Source organism: Odocoileus virginianus, chromosome 30 (genome assembly GCF_023699985.2).
Source record: "Odocoileus virginianus isolate 20LAN1187 ecotype Illinois chromosome 30, Ovbor_1.2, whole genome shotgun sequence".
NCBI lineage: Eukaryota > Metazoa > Chordata > Mammalia > Artiodactyla > Cervidae > Odocoileus > Odocoileus virginianus.
The window spans coordinates 23,964,157-23,986,442 of record NC_069703.1 but is presented as its reverse complement, the minus strand read 5'-3'; the positions used below and the strand labels follow the sequence as shown (position 1 = coordinate 23,986,442).

The 22,286-nt window shown below is 37.6% G+C and overlaps 1 long non-coding RNA gene across 1 annotated transcript; it reads right to left on the bottom strand.

The window, feature by feature from the left end:
• Positions 1-476: 476 nt before the first annotated feature.
• LOC139032141 (uncharacterized) lies at positions 477-5,104 on the bottom strand. Its single transcript, XR_011484666.1, has 3 exons — positions 5,000-5,104; positions 2,414-2,502; positions 477-675 (listed from the first exon to the last, which is right to left on the bottom strand). It is a non-coding gene; the product is annotated as an uncharacterized lncRNA (long non-coding RNA).
• Positions 5,105-22,286: the final 17,182 nt, after the last annotated feature.

Below are 22,286 nucleotides of genomic sequence, written 5' to 3'. Positions count from 1 at the left end.
AAGTGCCTTGAGCACTTGTCTTTGCCTTTTTATGATCTTTGGTCAGGAGAGAGAGTTTGGCTCTCCCAACTGGCATGGCCACGCAAAATATTGGCTGGAGGAAAACTGGTGTCACACCCACACCAAAGTGAATCCAGCCAAGTTAGGATTCCTGCCAAGAGAAACACCTTTGTGCAAAAAGAGGAGTCAGAAATGTTTAAAATCATGCTACCCCCATCCCATCCCCCAGCAAAATGAAAACAAGACTTTATCGAGGAGCACAAATCGGCTTTTGACAACACAAGGAGATGAGAGGAAAGTGATTAGGTGTTCAGATGTGGGCCTAGCAACTTCAAAACCCCATGTAAATCTCTCTAAAACCCTCTGTCTGGAGTTAGATAATTTTATTTTAAAATTTGAATTAACAATAAAAACAAAAAAAAATCACTTTTATCTTCTCAAGAAAAAAATTAACAAAACAGACAGCTTCACAAAAATGACACTTCAATGAAAGTTTTATTTAAATATTCCCATTTGAAAAGGGCTTCCCTGGTAACTCAGCTGGTAAAAAATCTGTCTGCAATGCAGGAGACCCCAGTTCTATTCCTGGGTCGGGAAGATCTGTGGTAGAAGGGACAGGCTACCCACTCCAGTATTCTTAGGCTTCCCTGGTAGCTCAGCTGGTAAAGAATCCACCTGCAATGTGGGAGACCTAGGTTCAATCCAACAGACAATTTTATAAAAATGACATGTCAATGAAAGTTTTATTTAAATTTTAAATATCCCCATTTGAAAAATGTAAATGCTTATTAATAAGTCATAATGTGGTCATAGGAAGATGAAAAAACAGGAAGGCTTGAAACTAAAGAACTAAGATTGCAAATATATCTGCGTTTTTGATGCATTCCCCCAGCTGGTCCTTTCAGCCTTCTATCCCTTGACAATTAGACAAAAATGTTAATCTGGCTCTCCAAGTTTCAGTTCTTGTCCATAAACCAGAAAATCTGTTCATGATCTTAGACCCGCATTGCTATAGTAGAAAGCTCTAAGGTAAACTAATCTAGGCACAAATATTAATCCCCAAATTTTGAGTTCTAGGATCTTTGAGTACAACCTCATCCTGAAAAGATGCCTTTTCCTTTTCACTTCCCCCCTTGTCCCTTCAGTTATGTAAACAGTAGCTCCCGGACTTGTTCCAAGGTTAACAGAAACTCTTGGCTCAATGTGCACAGTGTGCTTGGAACTGCACTTTCCAAATTGTTCAAAAATATTTGCAAAATAAAGAGCCCCTGTCCTTGGAGATATGACATGCAATGACTGTTGTGGATAAGATGAGGTGTTGCAGGCAGCAGTTTTTCTATAATTCCAGTTGAATTGGGGGATTAGAGAGATGGTGAGGAAGAGGAAGAGAACTCTTGGCAGAGGCACACATCTAACATGCACAAGAGATTAAGAGAGTAGTGTGATGAACACTTGGGAATAGGAATGCAAAGAGAACCTGGGGGTCCAGATATGGGATGTCTGATATGTCACAAGGTGCTTGAGCTTTCACTAAATGAAAGCTTTTGGAAAAATCAGAGGACTGTCAGGTCACAAGGAGCACAGGTCCTGTCCTACAAAAGTCCCTTAGTAGAGCTTCCATTTCATTTGTTCTTTGAAGAAAAGATTAATGGGAGTCTGTTGGGGCAGAAGGGAACAAAGGTCATGTCAATATTAGAAGCTTTATGTGAATGGTAAAGAGTCAGATCAAAAGCATTGGACCAGATTTTCCAAATGTATTCAGGCTTATAGATCAGACAAGGGGTCATTTTTAACAAGGTGAATAAATGTAAATCTTTGCCTCTACTTGAAGAGGATCTAATTGAGCTCTATAGTGGTCACTGTTTTGATCAATGTGACTTTCAAATCCACAGCCCATTTCTCTTCCCATCATTTCTAGTTTGCTAAAAGATTGGCTTTCTGAAAAGAAAATGCTCTGATTGGTAGCATTTGCCAATTTCCATTGTGTAAATAACCCTACCAAGGCTGACTTCAATCTTCCAAATGGAAAGTCACTGAAAGGAGAGTTGAAAAGAGATGCCCAAAATATCATTTCAACTCTCCTTTCTGGGCCTCCCCAGCGGCACAGTGGTAAAGAATCCTCCTACGGCAGGAGATATAGATGTGGGTTTGATCCATAGGTCAGGAAGATCCCCTGGAGGAAGAAGTGGCAAACCACTCCAGTGCTTTTTCCTGGAAATTCCCATGGACAAAGGACCCTGGTGCTAAAGTCCCTGGGAATCAGACACGACTTACCAACTGAGCACCTAGAGCACATACACATTAATAGCACAAAATCTACTCTCGAAAAATCTACTCTAAGAGCGAGATCTAGCACACCATTACAACAGCTCCTAATTGTCCATCTTTGAAATGTATTTGTTTTATGTCCTACCTTCTTAGGTTCAGAATCCAGGAGCATCCCAATCTTGCCTGTGTCCCTGTGAGATTTCCTGTGTTTTTCTTGCTCCTCCCAGGAAACATCTGGAAAGAAGAAGGGCACATTGACCTATTTACTCTCTCATGTCACATCTTTACTGGTCACCAAAAGGATAGGAATAAAAGAATGAATCAATTTAAATCCACCTCCTTCTAAAGTAACAGGTTAAGTCTTGCCTAGCTAAGAATGGGTTAGCATTATTAGTTTCAAAAAACATACAACATGCAATGTGAAAAATTCACTCAAAATGTCTTTTTCAAGATTTTAGAAATGATTTTATTCATAAAAATTCTGTTTGCAGTTTTGTGTGTTTATACTATTCAGTATAGAATACTTGGAAACAAATAGGGCAAAATTTGTTTTTTTTTTCCTCTTCAGTAATTTTTTTTGTGATTAGTGTCATGGATTCTTTCAAAATCAAAAGAAAAAATATTTCTAGGGTGTTTTTCTTTGTTGAAACACAGTTTAATGTTTATTATCATAATTCTGATTGTTATTGAATCACCTCATATGATGTACTTTTTACTTCATGAGCTATTATTTGGCTTACACTCATGACTTGTGCATTAATATGATTCAAGGTTATACAATAACAATCATAAATTATGATAATAAACACTGAACCACATTTCAACAAAATATGATAAACTCTTGTGAGGTTTTTTAATCTTTTCATTAACAAAGCATCTTATGCTTCACTGACACTTTAATTACCAAGAAATTACCCAAGAAAATACATAATTATTTCTAGTAATTGACAGTGACTCTATATGTAACACTTCTTTATGTTAAAATAATTGCAAAAATGTGACCTTTTTCCTGCAGACATGTGGCTTAATTGATTGCATTCTGTTTTTCAAATTTAAAAAAATGTAATAAAAACACCATCACGAAAGCACATAAGTGATTCTATTTCAACTGAGGACTGTTTTAGTGATCTCAGCAACAATATTTGATAATACTAGTGTTAATGAAATTACCTTGATAAACTTAGGGTAATTATTTCAATTTCTCAATTTACCCAACATACTATTACATTTTCTTTCCCAGAAAGGCTTTACCAGTCATTCCAAAACCCCATGCATATTGTAAAGAAGAACATTCCCTAAGTGGCTAGTCAAAAGATCAAAATCCTTTGCTTATATATGAACATTCGTTTTAAGAAAAAGAAAAGCTCCTCTCAAAAACTAAAGCCACTCTTGGGATAAAAATCATTTTGATCCCTTCAAGCTTAAAATTTTCAATGCTTTATGATTCTACAAAATCTCTTCCTAACTTAGACACATTCTTTAAACGAAAAACCAACAGGTCAAATGTGCCTACATCTCTGCTTCCTGTTTTTGTTTTTGTTTTTTGTTTGTTTGTTTGTTTTTTCTTTTTTTAACCTGACAGTTTGGTCTAGTGAGGACTTTAACTCAAAAGCCAGATATCATACAACTCCTTCCATAAGCCTCTGCTTTATTTATTTATTTATTTGCACTGCCTCTTTCTTTCTCCTAGTCAGTATAAAACACTTAACAGATAAGCTTTTGTCATCACATGCGTGTGTGCATAGTCACTCAGTTGTGTCTGACTCTTTGTAACTCCATGGACTAACCCATCAGGCTTCTCTGTCCATAGGATTTTCCAGGCAAGAATACTGGAGTGGGTTGCCATTTTCTCCTCCAAGGGATCCATCCAACCAGCATCTTATGCATCTCCTGCACTGGCAGGATTCTTTACGGCTGAGCCACCTGGGGATCCCTTTGTCATCACGCTGTTCCTTTTGAGACTGACCAACATGGAGAATTTTTCTTTAACCAACAATATACAACCATAACCCACACAGTAGCATAGTATCAGTGTGGTTTAATTTGAACCAAAATCACTACAGATTTCTACATAGTAGAGAAGGACTGAAGTTAAAAAACAATAACAACAACAACAAACGGGAATTGCAGGACATAGACATCCTCTTGCATGTTTCTATTTTCTTTGTAAAATCACCTTCAGGGTGATTCTCCTACTGAAATTTTAGAACACACAGAAGTCTAAAACCACAGTAATAAAAGATTAACATTTCTACTATGTGATCTCTAGGGGGATTAGCATGGGAGGCTATTTTGGGAATGACGGATTTCTAAAGGTTTGGTGAAGCCATTTGAAGGGAAAATGGGAAGGAGCAGAGGAAAGGTAAGCAATGGGTTCTTCATTCCTCATCTGTTATCCAACCAAAGCTTCTCTGAGTTTATCTGTTGTACACATTGGGTTTTCTGACAGGTTGTAATTTGAAGAAAGTTCTCATTCTCTCTCAGTTTATGGATGAGAAAGTGGCAATTCTGTGATGACAACTGGTTTACCTTGAGTCAAACACCCGCCCAATGGAAGTGCCAGGTCTAGAGTATCCCAGTCTAGCACAAATGACTCTCAGCCCAGTGCTCCTTTTTCTAGAAGATGTCTCTATCCTGAAGTAGAAAAGCGCTCCGGTGTTACAGTTGACCCAACAGTCCCACTACTGGCCATATACCCTGAGAAAACCATAATTGAAAGAGATGCACGTACCTCAATGTTCGTTGCAGCACTTTTTACAACAGATATGGAAGCAACTAGTCCATCAACAGATGAATGGATACAGAAATTGTGGCACATATATACCGCAGAATATTACTCAACTGTTAAAAAAAGAATGCATTTGAGTCAGTCCTAATGGGGTGGATGAACCTAGAGCCTATTATACACAGTGAAATAAGTCAGAAAGAGAAAGACAAATATTGTATATTAATACATGAATACGGAATTTAGAGAGATGGTACTGACTAGCCTATTTCAGTAGGTAGGGGAAGGAGAAGGTGGAATGAATTGCGAGAATAGTGTGGAAACATACACATTACCATATGTAAAATAGACAGCAAGTGGGAATTTTCTGTGTGACACAGGGAGCTCAGCCTTCTGCTCTGTGACAACCTAGAGAGGTAGGATAAGATGGGAGATGGGAGGGGCGGTCCCAGAGGGAGGGAACATATGTATACCTGTGGCTGATGCATGTTGATGTATGGCATAGGCCAACACAATATTGTAAAGCAATTATCTTCCAATAAAAAAAGAGAAAAAAATAGTTTATGGACTGCTCTTTACAGCTATCACTGATTTTCCTCAGGGAGACAAACTCCACCAGGGAGAGATCTAAAGCACCAAGCATCACTGAACAAAAATATTGGCTCTGAATCAGGACTCAGCTTAATGTAATATGCTGGAGCATGTAATATAATCCTCTCTCTTCATCCAGGCTTCAGACAATTAGCCAGCTATGCCCAGCAGAGGCTGTTACTCCACATATGTGATTTCCAGATACAGAGTAGGGGTCACTGCTCATTATGTAGACACTCACTAGTCATTGGTTGAAAGCTGGAGCACCACCTCTTCAACCCAGTGGGTTTATAAGGACAACATCAACATCAATACCCAGTGCCTCCAGTTTACATTCTGGTTCAATCCTCTCCTATGTATGCTGGGTGGTTCCTTCTTTCCCATCCCATTTGCTGCAGAATTCATCTTACCCTGCCCCTTCTGATGGAGGTTCTTTCAAAGGAATCGGAAGGCTGAAAGCATAATGCTTTCTGAATAATTTTTCCTGTGTTTGTTTTCCTATGTAAAGTTTTCCCCGATAAACTTTAAATTTGATGGCAAGAAAGGGCTTTTCATTTTTCTCTGAACTAGAGAGGGTCTCATTACAGAACAAATTCTGTGAGCTTCTACATTCTCAGCACTGTGTCCTTCTTCTGACCTTCAACTTTCCCACTGCCTGGAAAGAAAGCTTTTCATGAGGACTGACAAAGCCCTACAAGCTGAATTGGACAATGAGATGAGCAATGAACATAGCAGATTATTGTCAGAGGAAATGGCAACTTCCTCATCAAAAATCATTTAACATGAAACCTTGGGGTCTACTGCAAGCTAACAGACCCACTTCCTTACCTCCAGCATATACATAACTTCTTAAGAATATACAATTTCTTAGAAGCACAGAACAAGGGTGGCACTTGCAGAACTCAAAGATTTTATTTCTCTTTGCATTAGACATAGCCTCCCCCACCCCATATCTGGCATTGTAGGGTCCTCAGTTGCTTTCAATCCAACCTCAGGAAGGGCCCATTAGCTGGAGCAAATCACTGCACTTCTTCTGCTATTTCTGATTAGAATTCCACTTTAGAGACACTAAGAAGAGCCAAAAAAAAGAAAAGAAAAGGAAGGTGGGGACGAAAGACAAGGAGGAGAAAACCATCCTGTCCTGAGCACCCAATGGTTGGCAAGCTTCTCCAGTGATTGAGTGGAGGGTACTATCTGATGACAACTCATTTAGTGACCAAGGAAAGAGGTTTAACCATCTGAGCTGAATACCAAAGTCCTCATCTTTAAAACAGGACCAAAAACTGCTCTTCCTTGTATGGAATTGTTGGGACATATAAGCAAGATAAGGATTGACCCAGTGCTGACTCAAGTTTCACATTCAATATATGTCAATGAATAGCATTGTGTCCTTTAATCTTCTTAACAATCCTGGGAAGAGAGCATTATTATCATTTCACAGATGGGCAAAATGAAGCACAGACTGAAAGGAAGCTTGTACAAGACCACATAAGCTTTGTTATTTCTGGCACACTATCTCCCTTATAGGTAGCAGCTTCTCCAGTGAATCTCAGACCCCTCTGATTTTTTTGGATAAATGAGCAAAAAAGTGATTCAGTTACATCTAATTCTACTCTTGGCCTATGGAACCTAACTTTACCCTTGGCAGGAGGAGACAGCTCAGCCCAGGCATCAAAGAGAAATAGGAGAAGACTAAGTCTTTCCCCAAACCACCAATAGTGGGCTTTCCCACCCAAGGGTGTGGTGGAGCAAATGCCTCCCCTCAGTGTCTGTTAGATTCCAACTCCCTTCCCATAAAGGGGGCCACCAGCCTGTCTCTTCTGTGATTTTTCATCTCATGTGAACAGAGTCAAGGTTTGGACCAACATACTTCAAATAACATTCAAGTTATTGTTCCAGATATTGTGGTTCAGTTAGTTCAGCTGAGGAAGTCTATGCTGCAAAATTTAAGTTCATGGTAAACAAAGAAAATCCATCAAAAATGGAATATCTCAGGAGAAATCCTTTCCAGGTTTTCAGTACTGATTGCAAACGGTAAAAATCTTTCAGTTGGCTGAGGGCTTGGTATCCCCACACACATTTACAGTGAGGGAACTGCTTTATTCAGGTGAAGGTTTATATCACCTCTAAAGCAAGTCCACCAAAACATTGCTTGTTAGATATGTGTGTGGATGTCTGCAGCCCTTCAGTGTCACCTGGCTTACTGTCCAGACGTGATATAGTGCCACAGAGAGGCAATGTTGTTAAAATGTCAGTCTTGGATGTTTGAGCTTTTGACTGTTGAATGGACGTTTACCCAGAAACTGCTTCCATTTTAAAAGTCTTGAGTTAAAAGGCCTGGAGTTTGGCTTCTTTCTAGTCTTACATACTCTCTATGGGGCTTGAAATCATAGCCAAACTTCTCTATGCCTTTCTTTAGCTGTCTGTAAAGTGAGAATCATGGCTGTCCTTATTTCTCAAGGTTTATGTTTGCAAGAGTTCTCCAGAAAAATAAAACTAGTAGGATAATATCTATCTATCGATCGATCATCTACCTATAAAGAGAGAGAAGGAGAGAGATTAAGGAATTGACAATTGTGAGGCTTGGCAGTCAAGTTTGTACAGTAAGTCAGCAATTTAGAAATTCAAGCAAGAATTGATGTTTCAATATTGAGTCCAAATTCCATAGTGCAACAAGCTGGAAACTCAGGCTGAATGTCTATGCTGCAGTCTTAAGGCAGAATTACTTCTTTGGAAAACCTCAGGCCAATGTGCTCCCTTCAACTGATTGGATGAGGGCCACCCAGAATGTGGAAAATAATCTGCTCTAACTGGTTATATATCAACCCTATCCAAGAATACCTTCACAGCAACATCTGGGTTAGTGTTTGACTAAACAATTGGGCACCATAAGTAGCTAAAATTAACCATCATAGAGCTACTTTAAAGTTCACATCAAATGAAGTCATCCATAGGAAAGGGAGTTCAAATATATAAAGAGCTGCACAAATATTATTATTATTTTTAATAAATATTAAACTTCTCTGTCACATGAGGCTTTGAGGAATCTGGAGATGAATAAATCAAATGCCTGCCCTCAAATTGCTCACCATCTAATTCAGATGCCAAAATTAATGCAAAGGCCAGTGAAATGCTACTAGGCTTCCCAGGGAAGTGAAGGAACAGTGTGAAAACAAGAGTTGCCTGTGGGTCAGAGACGTTGCTAAAGAGCCTCTTTGAAAGAACCTCCTTCCCCAGAAAGTCCTTTCTGGTCACTTACCCCATCCTTATCCAACTTGTGTTCCTCTATCACTCTCTCTCATGACATTTCACTCTTTTTTTTTTTCTTCATAACATATTGCAACACATGATTAGTCATTTACATGCATATCTCACTATTGAACTGTTCTCAACCAATTTGAAATTCCATGAGAGCAAGGAGGTCCTGTTTGTTCTTGTCACATTATCTCCCCCCATTTAACACAATGATTAACACATATTGGATGGGTAAACCCAAATATACAAAAGAATTAAAAATTGTGCTAGAAACAACCATATAAATACTACCTAAATTCAATTGTTAATATTTTTTCCAATTTTTGGAAAGATCTCTCTCTCTCACTCTCTTTCTTTTTCATTTATCTCTCTAATTCTATTCCTAAATCATTTGAAAGTGAGTGGTTGATCTCATGATGATTTATTGCTTAAATATTTCAGCACACATATCCTAAAAATAAGGTATATGTCCTGTATAACCTTAATACCATTAGCCAGCCTAAGAAAATGAGTGATAATTCCCTACTCTTCTTCAATATCTAGACCACCTTCAATTTTCCCCAATTGGCATTTCGAGTTCTTTTATTTTTATTAACTAGTATCTAATCAAGATTTTCAAAACACTTCCCAGTACACAGAGACACACATACACAGACAGTTAAAATTTTCTGCATTGAGGTTTTGAAGAACCAATGCAATTGTTTTCTAGAAGGTTCTATATTCCAGATTTGTGTGTTTATTTCCTTGTGGTATCATTTGACTTGTTCCTTTATTTCCCAAATATCTGGAAACTAGAGTTCAGTTCAGTCGCTCAGTCATGTCCAACTCTTTGCGACCCCATGAATCGCAGCACACCAGGCCTCCCTGTCCATCACAAACTCCCGGAGTTTACTCAAACTCATGTCCATCGAGTTGGTGATACCATCCAGCCGTCTCATCCTCTGTCGTCCCCCTTTTCTCCTGCCCCTAATCCCTCCCAGCATCAGGGTCTTTTCCAATGAGTCAACTCTTTTCATGAGATGGCCAAAGTATTGGAGTTTCAGCTTCAGCATCAGTCCTTCCAATGAACACCCAGGACTGATCTCCTTTAGGATGGATGGAAACTAGAAGTTAGGCTTAAAAGTTTGATTGGATTAAGGTTAACTGTGTTCTCTGACTGCATTCTGTCAGAAGGCACACAGGTCATTACCTTCACAATTTGGAGTGCCACTATTAACCACATAATCAAGATTGACCACCTGATCTGTTATATATTGGTGCATTTTCCCCTTTGTATTAGCAGGAACTCATAATAATAATTGAAAATTTATTTATAATTGAAATCCAATTTAAATTCCTTTCCCTGGGACTGAACACTATTCAGAAAGCTGGCTTATTTGTAGAACATTATTCCTTTCCTTTTGGAAGGAGAATGACCGCATTGGGGAAAGGGGTGTCTTCAATTACCTTTGCAGAAAATGTTGCTTAGCTTAAAATCAACTCTTCATGAATTTTAAAATAAAAGCACCCCCTCCATATATTTTAAAAGACAGCATTTTGTACAAGTCTTTGACCGTAGCATTTTTCACTCAGCATTAATTACATATATCAACTTTTCATCCTTCCTGTAAACCGATATTATTTATTAAACTCACAAGAAAAGACACGATTAATCTTTATGATTCATTGTTTTTCCTGCAAAGAACTAAAGCATATACAGAGTTGATTCTTTTTTCCCTACAGGGCTGTATAATTGGGTTAAATCAGAGCTTCTCGAATCAGTGTACCACTGGGGGTATATGGCAGTGTGCTGGGGGTACTCAATAAACATGGGGCCTCTTTCTGAAGCATCTTTTTTCTTTAATGATGGGTAATTTAGAACATGTTTACATACCAAAATAAACTCATATGTATTACAGAATAAAATGAAAATTCTCATAAATTTAAAGATAGAACATAGACCACTTTAAGCCACTTTAAGTCAATAAAATGCAAAATCCACATAAATTTAAAGATAGAACATAAGAGCATTTTAAGTAAACCACCAGTCAGTATCCTCTATCATTCCTACCACTTTCTATTGGCCTCCCAAGCGCATGAATTACCACAATCCTCTACTCTTTGAAATTCTAGCTTAATTATAACATCAAGGTAACTCGGCTGGCAAAGAATCCACCTGCAATGCAGGAGACCCCGGTTCTGTTCCCGGATCGGGAAGATCCCCTGGAGAAGGGAGAGGCTCCCCACTCCAGTATTCGTGGGCTTCCCCGGTGGCTCAGACTGCAATGCCAGGGACCTTGGTTCCATCCCTGTGTTGGGAAGATTCCCTGGAGGACGGCAAGGCAACCCACTCCAGTACTCTTGCCTGGGGAGTCCCCATGGACAGAGGAGCCTGGAGGGCTACAGTCCATGGGGTCACAAAGAGTCAGACATGGCTGAATGACAGCACAAACTGCCAGCAAAAGCTTAAATCAACAAAAACAAACTTTCGGAAAATTTACCTAAGATTTCCAACAGCCAACCCTGCCTTAAGTCAGATAAACTAAGCATTAGAGCTGAAGATTGATTTAGGGGACCCCACCTACGTTTAATGATACAAATCAGTAAAATCACTTGCCTTCCTGTGCTCACACATCCAAGCAAGGCTCCTCTTATGCTCAGTTCTGTATCACCCTTTCTCCTACACCCCATCTTTTCCTTGACAAACATTTACAAAGAACTTACTGTGAGTCAGGCACCTTTCTGAGCATTTGATTACTGATGATGCTATTCACATCAACCTTATAAGATAGGTACTAATGGCATCACCATGTTACAGGTGAGGAGAGTAAAGCATAAATGAGGTGACTTGCCTAACATAGCTAGTGACCACTAGAGATGGGGTTTTACATCAGACAGCCTGGCATTTTAACAACAGCATCTAGCTCAAAGCTTTGCCCTTAAGACCTCAAATAATGTGTTTGATCATTTTGTTGATAGAGCAAGAAAATTTGGAGTTACCTTTGATCCCTCCTTCAGCCTTATATGGGCTTCCCCTATGGCACAGTGGTAAAGAGCAGGTAAAAGAGCAGAGCATCCCTGGGTTGGGAAGACCCCCTGGAGAAGAAAATGGCAACCCAGTCCAGTATTCTTGCCTGAAGAATTCCACGGACAGAGGAGCCTGGTAGGCTACAGTCCATGGGGTCACAGAGTCAGACACAGCTGAAGTGACTTAGCATGCATGCATCAGCCCTTCATTCAAGCAATGACCATTTTCACTAATGCCTTGTGTGTGTATGTATGTATATATGTGTGTATATATATGTATATATATATGTATATATATATTTTACCTTCTTTACATTCCCATGGCTCCTGCTCCAGGTCAGGTCTTTATCTAGACACTGCCAAAGTTTCTTCTTGGGTATTTTTTGTCTTCATTTCCTTCCCTCCTTCAAGCCATTCTTCATATTCTTGTCAAAATTCTCTTCCAAAGCACAATTCTGATCAAGCCAATCTCTTCCACACAAACTTTCTTCAGCTCCTCTTTGCTCACAAAACAAAAGGCATGCTTTGCTAATGGCATTCAAGACTCAAACCACCCTCTTTAGGTTTGTCCAGCTACACTACACACCTTACGCTACACTCAGACTGGGTCAATGATTCTTAAACATTTTTATTTCAGGATCCCTTTATTGTTTAGTTGCTAAGTGGTGTCAGACCTTTTGTGACCCCATAGACTGTAGCCTGCCAGGCTCCTGCTTCCCAGGCAAGAATACTGGAGTGGGTTGCCATTTCCTTCTCCAGGGATCTTCTCGGCCCAGGGATTGAATCCTGCTTTGTATGTGAATTCTTTACCACTGAGCCACCAAGGAAGCCCCTTGGGACCCCTTCTAGCATGTAAAAACTATTAAACATTCCCAAACTGCCCTTTCCCTAAACAAAGTATTGTTTCAGTCCTATTGATAGTGCTATTTTGAGAAACAGCCAGCACACTCTTCCCAGACTTAGTGGTTCTTATATCACTGAGTGAATTCTTACATTAAAAACTAAACAAAATTTTTAAACATTATAGCATTAAATTTTAAATAAAAATAAATTCACTATATGCTGATATAAATATCATATTATTTGTAAAATCATATTTTCTGAAATAAAAATATATTAAGTGAAAAGAGTTGTATTCTACAGTTTTACAGATCTCTAATAGCCAGTTGAATGGAGAACAAGTAAATTCTCATATCTGCATTCACATCCAATCTTTTGAAATGTTACACAAAATATAGCTTCCAGAAAACTCCATTGTATGTTCACAAGAGAATGAAAGTGAAAAAGGCGAATATCACTTTAATAATATCATGAAAAGATCATGGGAACCCCCAGAGTTCCTTGACCACACTTTGAGAACCACTGGTTTAAGTAAATTTCACCTTGCTTTTAAATCAGTTCACTCTAGAGTTATATTTCTTCTTTTTAGATGCTCTTTCTCACTTAATTTCCTTTTATTAAAACCCAACCCAACCCATCAATGTTCAAAGTGTCACTTGTTAATGACCTTCCTCTATCTCTAGTAAGAATTCTTTCTTCTTTCATGTTTCTGTAATACTTTGCAGCTTGACTTACACTTAAAATTCTCAATCACTCAATCATAGAGCACTTACTGTGTTCTAAATGTGGGCAATATCTAACCTTTCTCTACTATCTTTTCCCTTCCTACTCCCTCAACATCAAAGCTTACCTTCAGCCCCATCCTCCTCAAGCTGACAACTAAAGTAATATCATAGTGGTTGAAATTTAGGCACATGAACATAGTACTATGAATATTTTTTTTCAGACTCAGAGGACCATTCCATACCTCTCAAATTACACCACATAAACCATCTGATTTTGCCATTACTTCCCATCTCTCCTATACTTAAACCACACTAAAATAGGTCTGATTTTCTTTAGTAAGCAGAAAATTAAGAGCAATTCATCTGATAAATGTTTATAAGCACAAACTGAACCACTCTATCCCTTGCCCAATACACCATGAATATTCAATTTGACAAATAAGTATTACCTCAATTGTTGAAGAATTTGAATCCCAGATGAGCAGGATGACCTTCCAGTCGCATGTTTCTATAATGCTATTTCAAATGAGCACTAAGTATTTGAGTAAGAAGACCCAAATGATGTAACTTTAGGCATGACACTGGACATTTCTGAAACTCAGTTTCTTCCACTAGACTAGAAGCCCCTTGAAACCAGAAACCACATCTTCTTGATATCTGCCCATTACAGGGTGCCGTATAGTAAGATAAACATCCATGGAACAAGCAGGACAGCTAAATTCATGCTTCTTCATCAGAGTTGGAACACCAGAATATTTGAAACTCCACCTCTGACTGGCAAAATCACTTTTATTCCTGCCTTTAATAGACACATAACTAAAGGCAAGGGATAATGGGATGTCAAAGCAGTCACAGCCCCTTAATTGATTTGAAGGTGCTTGCGTAACTATTCAAGGCAAAATGATGTTCTCACTGATGGGAGATATGGAATGTACAATTTGCATCTCATCAGAAAAAAAAAAAAATTTCTTGGTTTCCTCTACAAAGCACTAATGTTTTCAATACTGCTGACTGTGGTATTTTGAGAAATAGCCAGTATGCCCTCTGCACAGTTCGACAGTAAGAGGAAATATTGCCTCCCCAGGTGTCAAATTTCCTTTCTGTAATGGAAGGATGTGTGGGACAGCATTTCAAACATAGTCACAGAGGGAAAAGGAGGCTGACAAGTAAGATGGATGAATGAGAGGGAAAACATGTGTTGAGATGGAAGCTGTCAGGGGTAGATCCTGTTTGTGCATCAGAAGTGTCCTAATTAAAAATGCCCATCAGAAAAGCCTTGGGGGAGGAAAAAGGGGAAAAAAAGGCAGCCCTCTTCTGTGCAACACAGGAGATTTCAGAGAAGAGACAAGCCTCTGGAGCTCAAGGGAACTGCAGTATTCACATCGGTGGCTGTATTCTGTCATCTAGAATATTAACTGTTTCTATAACTCAACTCAAAAAATCTGCATCTTCTTCCAGAATGCCTCTGCTTTGAAAGAATATCACAAATTCACCTGAAATATAGAAGTTGGAGACAATGGGATGTCACTATGCAATTAAGGGCTCAGTTCTTCCAAATTCTCATCAATAATGATTTCCTTCTTTCCCATAACTGGCGTCCTAAGCCTTCTTAAGTTTACAGTGACATTAGTCAATTCCTTAGATGCACTAAGCCAAATTAAATAAAGGACTGCAGGGAAATTTATCTATAGAACATGAATCTTTAATGAGCCTTCATCCTATAACTCTTAGAGTAGAAAGAGATTTGCAGGAACAGCGTCTAGTCACCCATGAAAGCTGGGTGGACTTGAACAGATAAATGAGCATTCCTGATCCTCTTTTGCTTCCTTTACAGGACTGGATTATATAATAATTGAGGTCTTTTCCACTCTGACCTTCAGACTCTATCATCATTCTCAAATGTTTGCCCTTTTTCCTAGGAGGTAGTTAGAGGCCATTATACATAGTGGTTTTGTGATGAGAGAGGAGTTGTGGTACTTAAGAGTATGATTCTCCTATGAGATGGCCTACATTCAATCTCACCTCCACCAATCACTAGCTGTGTGACTTTGGTCAAGTCACCTAAGCTCTCTGCATCCCAGTTTCTTCATCTATTACATAGGGTTATTAATAGTACCTATATTTCACAATGGCTAAGATTAAATGAAATAATCAACATAAAACATTTGCTATATTATCTCCTACAGAATGAACATGTAAGAAATACTTGCTGATGCAGTGTGTTCTCTGCATCTAGTGATGTGAGAGGATATTTTCTCTTCATAATCTACCACACACATGGTTAGAGGCAGACCTGCCAAAATTGAGCAATTTCTGGAGATAAGAAGGAGAAGAGAAACTTCTTCTATAAAATAAATAAATGTTACTTGCTAATGTCAAAATTTATTTTATAACATTAATCCAAAGGATTAATTATAACATTGATTATAATTAATTATAACATTGATCCAAAGGAGAGCAAGAATACACAAGTCTGCATTCATAGTCTTAAAGATAACTTCCACCTTTTTATCAATTTATTGAAAATAGAGTTAATTAACAAAGAGTATTTGATGAAAAGAAGAATGAGAACAAAAGGATAAATAAGGGATAGAGCAAGGGAAGACAGATGAGTAAAATACCAGTTTCTATTACCTATGTTATTGCTTGGCTTCAATCTCACTTCTATGTCTATTTATGGTTCACATTTAATTTCTGTGTATATAATTACTTTCTTCAGCATGGTCCAGAAGGGATGCAAATGTAAACTCAATTTAGGAAAGCTAAATGTAGCCTATATGTGATTTGGTCACATCCAAAAATTTGCTTTATTAAAAAAGGTTCAATTCTGGATCCCAGGAAGAGTGTTTCCACTGGCAGCAGTTGCTCTTGGAGTTTTCTCCATGTTCCAAGACATTCCTGGTGCTAAAGGCAAATGAGTCCGTCACAGAATCTCTGAGGGTTTGACACCACCAGCAGCCCTGCTGTAACCCTAGGAACATTGGATCAAAGCCTAAGTCTCAAGAAAGACCTTAAAACTGACCAGAATGCTATATCTAACACCAATGTCTTCAGAATTTGGTCGTATCAAACCAGACCCACAGATTTCAGTCAAACCCAAGCCAGAATATATTCAACAGTGAGTTATATGGCCCCTTGATTCCCAGCTCCCCATTGAAAGTAACTTGATAAAATACACTTGACAGGCATGGAGTTCAGCAGAAAAAGACCACATAAAGATCATAATCTCACTAAATAAAAAACACACCTACACGCGTATTTTTTCTGTTAGTGAAATTAACTCATAAGTCTTACTGAACTTTTGAACATAGTATTCATTTGTGTATTTTACTGATTCATAAACATTGTAACACACAACCTAGAATTGTACACAAACCATATAAAAGCAAGAGAGGAAGAAAAGAAGGGAGAGATGGAAGAAGTAAGGATAGAAGTACTTCTGAAATTAGTTCAAAGGAAAAGAAAGCAATCCGAGATTGCTAGGTATTGCAAAACCTAGCTAGAATCTTGGGGAGATTGTATGCTTTGTACATCTGATTCATTCAGATGTCATTGCTTGACTTTTCTGTTGCCTTATTGACTAAATTACATCAAGCACACAACCAATCAATTGTTTGAAAATAAGCTGATGACCCCTTTCAGGGACAGAAATGATATACCCTGGAAAACAAATTGCAGTTATGTTGCACGATACAAAATATTCTACAAAATGGTCATTCAGTGACACTAGTTGATTGACTTAATAGTGAAAAAATTATGCTGATAAATACTGCAAATACCACTTGTAAAATCAAAAGCTATATATGAAATCTGCCACCTAGATGAACTTCAGCATTCTTGAGAAGGCTTATTTTTTTTTTTTGAGAAGGCTTATTTTTAATAAGAAAAAAAAAGAAAATCATTTCTTATAAAAATGTATAGCTTTTCTTTAAGCTGATAGTATAAACAAGGACAAGAATTGCTAAACAACAAAATATAACAACTTTCAAAGGAACCAAATTATTGTAAATTCTATTAAGTGACATACAAAGGTAATGGCAAGAATAGACACACTTCCCCTTGTGTTACCTACTGAAGAGTAAGTGAGAACCTGATCTACTAAACTGGTCATTTTTAATTAATGTTTAATCATTTAGAATAGGCAGAATATAAACCTCTTTTCATTACTATAAAATGAAACAGAAATTTTCTATATCCTAGGGTACAGAAAAAAGAAATCACTGATCATTTTCATCAAATATATATTTAAGACTTTCCTGAAATTTAACAGATGCTCATGGAAAGCAGTGTGCTTATCATTCAGTCATGCTCGACTCTTTGCAACCCCATGAACTGAGCTCACCAGGCTCCTCTGTCCCTGAGATTCTCCAGGCAAGAATACTGGGCTCGCCATGTTCTCCTCCAGGGGATCTTCTCCACCCAGGGATCGAACCGGGTCTCCTGCATTGCAGGCAGAGTCTTTACCACCTGAGGCACCATGGAAAGCAGAGATGTTTGTAAAAGAATAAACTCTAAACGGAGGAAATAGCAGAGCCAAGCATTTCAGGTGTTTTCTCTCCCCTTTCATAGATTCACATGGTACTAAGTAGACACCAAAATGCAGTGACTACTAACAGCAAAATAAAAGCTCAAAAAGTTTTCAAGCAAATTCCTTCAAACTTTCAAGGAATCCTGCTAAAAAAAGTAAGAACATGGAGAACAATCAATGAGAAAGTAAGGAAAATGAAGCAAAATGAAATGGAAAGTAGCATGGGGATCATTAAGCTGGAATTTAGACAGACAATAACAAATTTGGAAGACAGAGATCCAACATATATAAATGGTGTTTGTTTGAAGAGATTAGAAAATCTGAAACTGAAATAACTTTTTTCAATGGTCTAAGAGAAGAAAATGCTCCAGAAATAAAACAGGACCAAAATCTATAGATTAAAAGACTACATGATGTTCAAAGAGGGATGATACTGTATTAACAAAGCAGACAAGTCCTGATTAAGTTACCAGACTCCTGCAGGCATCATGTCAAGAGCATCAAATCAACTATGAGCATGAAAAACTATCAGGTTAACCTCTGGTTGCCTATAGCCACACTCAATGCTAGAAAACAGTGGCAAACTGTCTAGAAGTTTCTGAGAGAAAGAAAGTGTGAGTCAGTAATGTTATACTTGGCCAAGATATTGTGAAACTGGAAAGGTCAAAAATATACATCTGCCTATAGTCCAAAACTGAGGTAATATAGGACCCATACACATAGTCAAGGGAAAAGATGACTTGAAGGAGAGTCCCAACCAATTAAATCTTATTCTGATCATTGAATAAGTTTAACTACAGAATCAAGGCAAAACAACTTTAAGCAGAGAATATGAGTATTAAAAACCATGGCAGTGTAGAAATAATATGCCTAAAAATTTTGAGAGATTAAAAATAAGAAGAATGGTGTAAATATTCTGATCTCCTCTTCTTTCAGAGTTACAGGGTCTGAAGATGCAGTTTAAATCACATAAATACAGGCCTAAGTATAATATGTAAAAGTACAAAATAACCTCTAGAGAAAATAAGAATACTCATATAAATAATAAAAATTAGGTGGTGGAAGAGAAGGAAGATGGGAAGAATTATTAATATTAATTTTTCATCAATTATAGATAATTAATAGCACTTAATGATGATAAGGGGCTTCCCAGGTGGTACCGTGGTAAAGAATCTGCCTGCCAATGCAGGAGATATTAGAGACGCTTGTTCAATCCCTGAGCCAGGAAGATCCCCTGGAGTAGGAACTGGCAGCCTACTCCGGTATTCTTTTAGGCTTCCTTGGTGGCTCAGTGGTAAAGAATCCACCTGCAATGCAGCAGACATGGATTCTATCCCTGTGTCCAGACAATACCCTGGAGCAGGGCATGACAACCCACTCGAGCATTCTTGACTGGAGAATCCCATGGACAGAGGAATCTGGTGGGTTGCAGTCTCTAGGGCCTCAGAGTCCAACTCAGCTGAAGCGACTTAGCGTGTAAAGATGATAAAGTTATAAAATATTGTAAATCATAAAAGAAAATCAACATTAAAAATAAAAGTGGTATAGGTTAAACAATAAGAGAATTAAAAGAAATAAACATTATTTTTATGTTTATGAGCATTATTTTAATGAGCATTATTATTTTAAAGGCTCATTATTTTAATGAGCATTAAAAATAATACCAGAAACCTAGCTTGTGATAGCAAAAGACAAAAAATAAATGGCTATCAAAAAGAAACTGGTTACATCAACTTTTCGAACTTCCACTTAATGGAATAGTATGCAATTATTTAAAGAGTGAGATAGAGTTTTTGCTTTTTGTTTCACAATCTCTAAGGTATGTGCTGAAAGAAAAAAGCAAGGTGTCAGGTACCGTGCACAGGATTCTTCTACTTATATAAATAAAAGAGATGTTCAGTGTACACACACAATACACACACAAATACTTTGTTATGTAAGGAAAGTTTTGCAGAAGAAACTGTTAAAAGTGACATTTCTTTCTTAGATAGAAGACTGGTGTTACATATATATGGAATTTAGAAAGATGGTAACGATAACCCTATATGCAAAACAGAAAAAGAGACTCAGATGTATAGAACAGACTTGTGGACTCTGGGAGAAGGTGAGGGTGGGATGTTTCAAGAGAACAGCATTGAAACATGTATATTATCTAGGGTGAAACAGATCACCAGCCCAGGTCGGGTGCATGAGACAAGTGCTCGGGCCTGGTGCACTGGGAAGACCCAGAGGGATCGGGTGGAGAGGGAGGTGGGAGGGGGGACCGGGATGGGGAATACATGTAAATCCATGGCTAATTCATTTCAATGTATGACAAAAACTACTGTAATGATGTAAAGTAATTAGCCTCCAACTAATAAAAATAAATGGAAAAAAAAAATTTAAAAAAAAGAAAACTTAAAAAAAAAAAAAAAAAAGACTGGTGTTATAAAGTTTAAGAATAATTTTTCTTTCTATTTCTTTTTGTACAGTTCATTAGTACTTTGAGAAAAATAAAATAACAAACTCAATAAAATGCATATGTATATTCACCTATATATGCTTATACATACACATATACATATATATACATATAAATATGCATTTCTTAACAGAGTCTGATAGACATGTGTGTGTATAATTAAGAAGGCATCACAAATCAAAGGAATGAACAACAAATTAACCAATAAATTTTTGCCAATAAAAAAATCAAGTTAGATATCTTACTTCATGTAAAAATAAATTCCAGATGGATAAAAGATAAATATAAAAATTAAAACAAAGCTATCAAAAACTGTAAAGAAACATCTAACTGATATTCAATTAGGGAAGGATTTTCTAAATACTAAAAGGCAAGAAAAAAGTGAAGAAGTATCTGCAATAATATGACAAAGGGATTCATATGCTTAATACTTGTATCAACTGTGAAAAAGTATGTTTACCTCAGAGAAATATGGTCAATAGAATAACAATATATACATCTATATATTTTTATTGAATACCAACTTTGGGAATTCAAAGTGAGCCTAGAGCTTTCAGGGAATTTATAGTCTAGTGAGGGAAGAATATTCTAGAAACAGGTGAATTCTCATCTCTTAATTTGCTGGTCAAAAAAAATTAACTGACCTAATAATTATAAAAGAATCCACAAACTGGATACTTCCTTTTATAAGCATTGAAACCTTTTTAAAGCCAGCTGTTACTCATTACCACCCCAGATATATTTTATAACACCAGTAGATACACAGACAGTATCGATGCATCGCTCAGTCTATGCTACGTCCTAGGCCTAGACACGCAGTATCTCACTCAGTCCTCACAACTCCAGAACATTGCTATTATTAGTTCTCCCATTTTGCAAATGGGAAAACTGAGAGACTTCAAGAGATGGTACAACTTATCCAAACTCACACATTTGGTAAAAGGGTAAGGCGTGATTTAAGTCCTCTCTAACCTCAAAATCCATGCAAGAAGGTGACATTTGTAAAGAGCAAAATTGCTCAGAAATATGTATCTGTTCCATAGACACAAGCTGGCTCTCTATAAAACACAAATGACTGTTTCTGCAGCAAACATAAAATTAATTTGTATTTTTTTTCACTTTCCATGATATAGTTTCAGTTTAAAAACTGTGTATGTGCATGTATGTGTATGTGTTCATCTTTGTTGGTTTCATTTTGCCTCTGTTAAGTCATTACTGCTGCAGTTTGATTAAATGAAATGATTGCCCTTGAACTCTCTCTATACACCAAGCAGCAAAGCAGGAAGAAACATATGGCACCAGTGTTGTAGCAGCACAGTTTTTAGGCCTCCTCGAGAATTATGTGACTCGGCTGGTGATTGCTATCAACAATTTGTGACTCCTAATTTATACTGGATTCACAGCCTTAAAATGCAAACCTGTGGGTCAGCCAGGTAGTCTCTCCCCTGCATTCAGAATCCAGCTTTTCAGCACACAGCTTCTGCGTTTCCCTTCACATGACCACTGCACTCCGGAGAATTTGGACCAGCTCAGCATGCAAGGACAATAGGACAGGCGTTTGCTCTGTAAATAGCACACAGCATGATCACTATGATAGAAACTGACTTTGTAAGAGAAAGGAAGACAAGGATGTGTGTGCATGTGTGCATATGCACACATGCTTTCCTGGCACAAAACAGGAAACTGTTCATTTTATGATCGTTTATAAGACCTGTATCCAATGTTTGACTAAATGATGACTTTTTGTAGTTGCAAATTTGTGAGCTTGAAAAAATAGAATTTCACCTCAACACCACAGTATTTACATTGGAATTTTGTCCCAGTTAAAATCTAAAGTACCCACAAATTTCATGACTGTGGCTCTGACATCGCTTCCCAGTTTGTTGA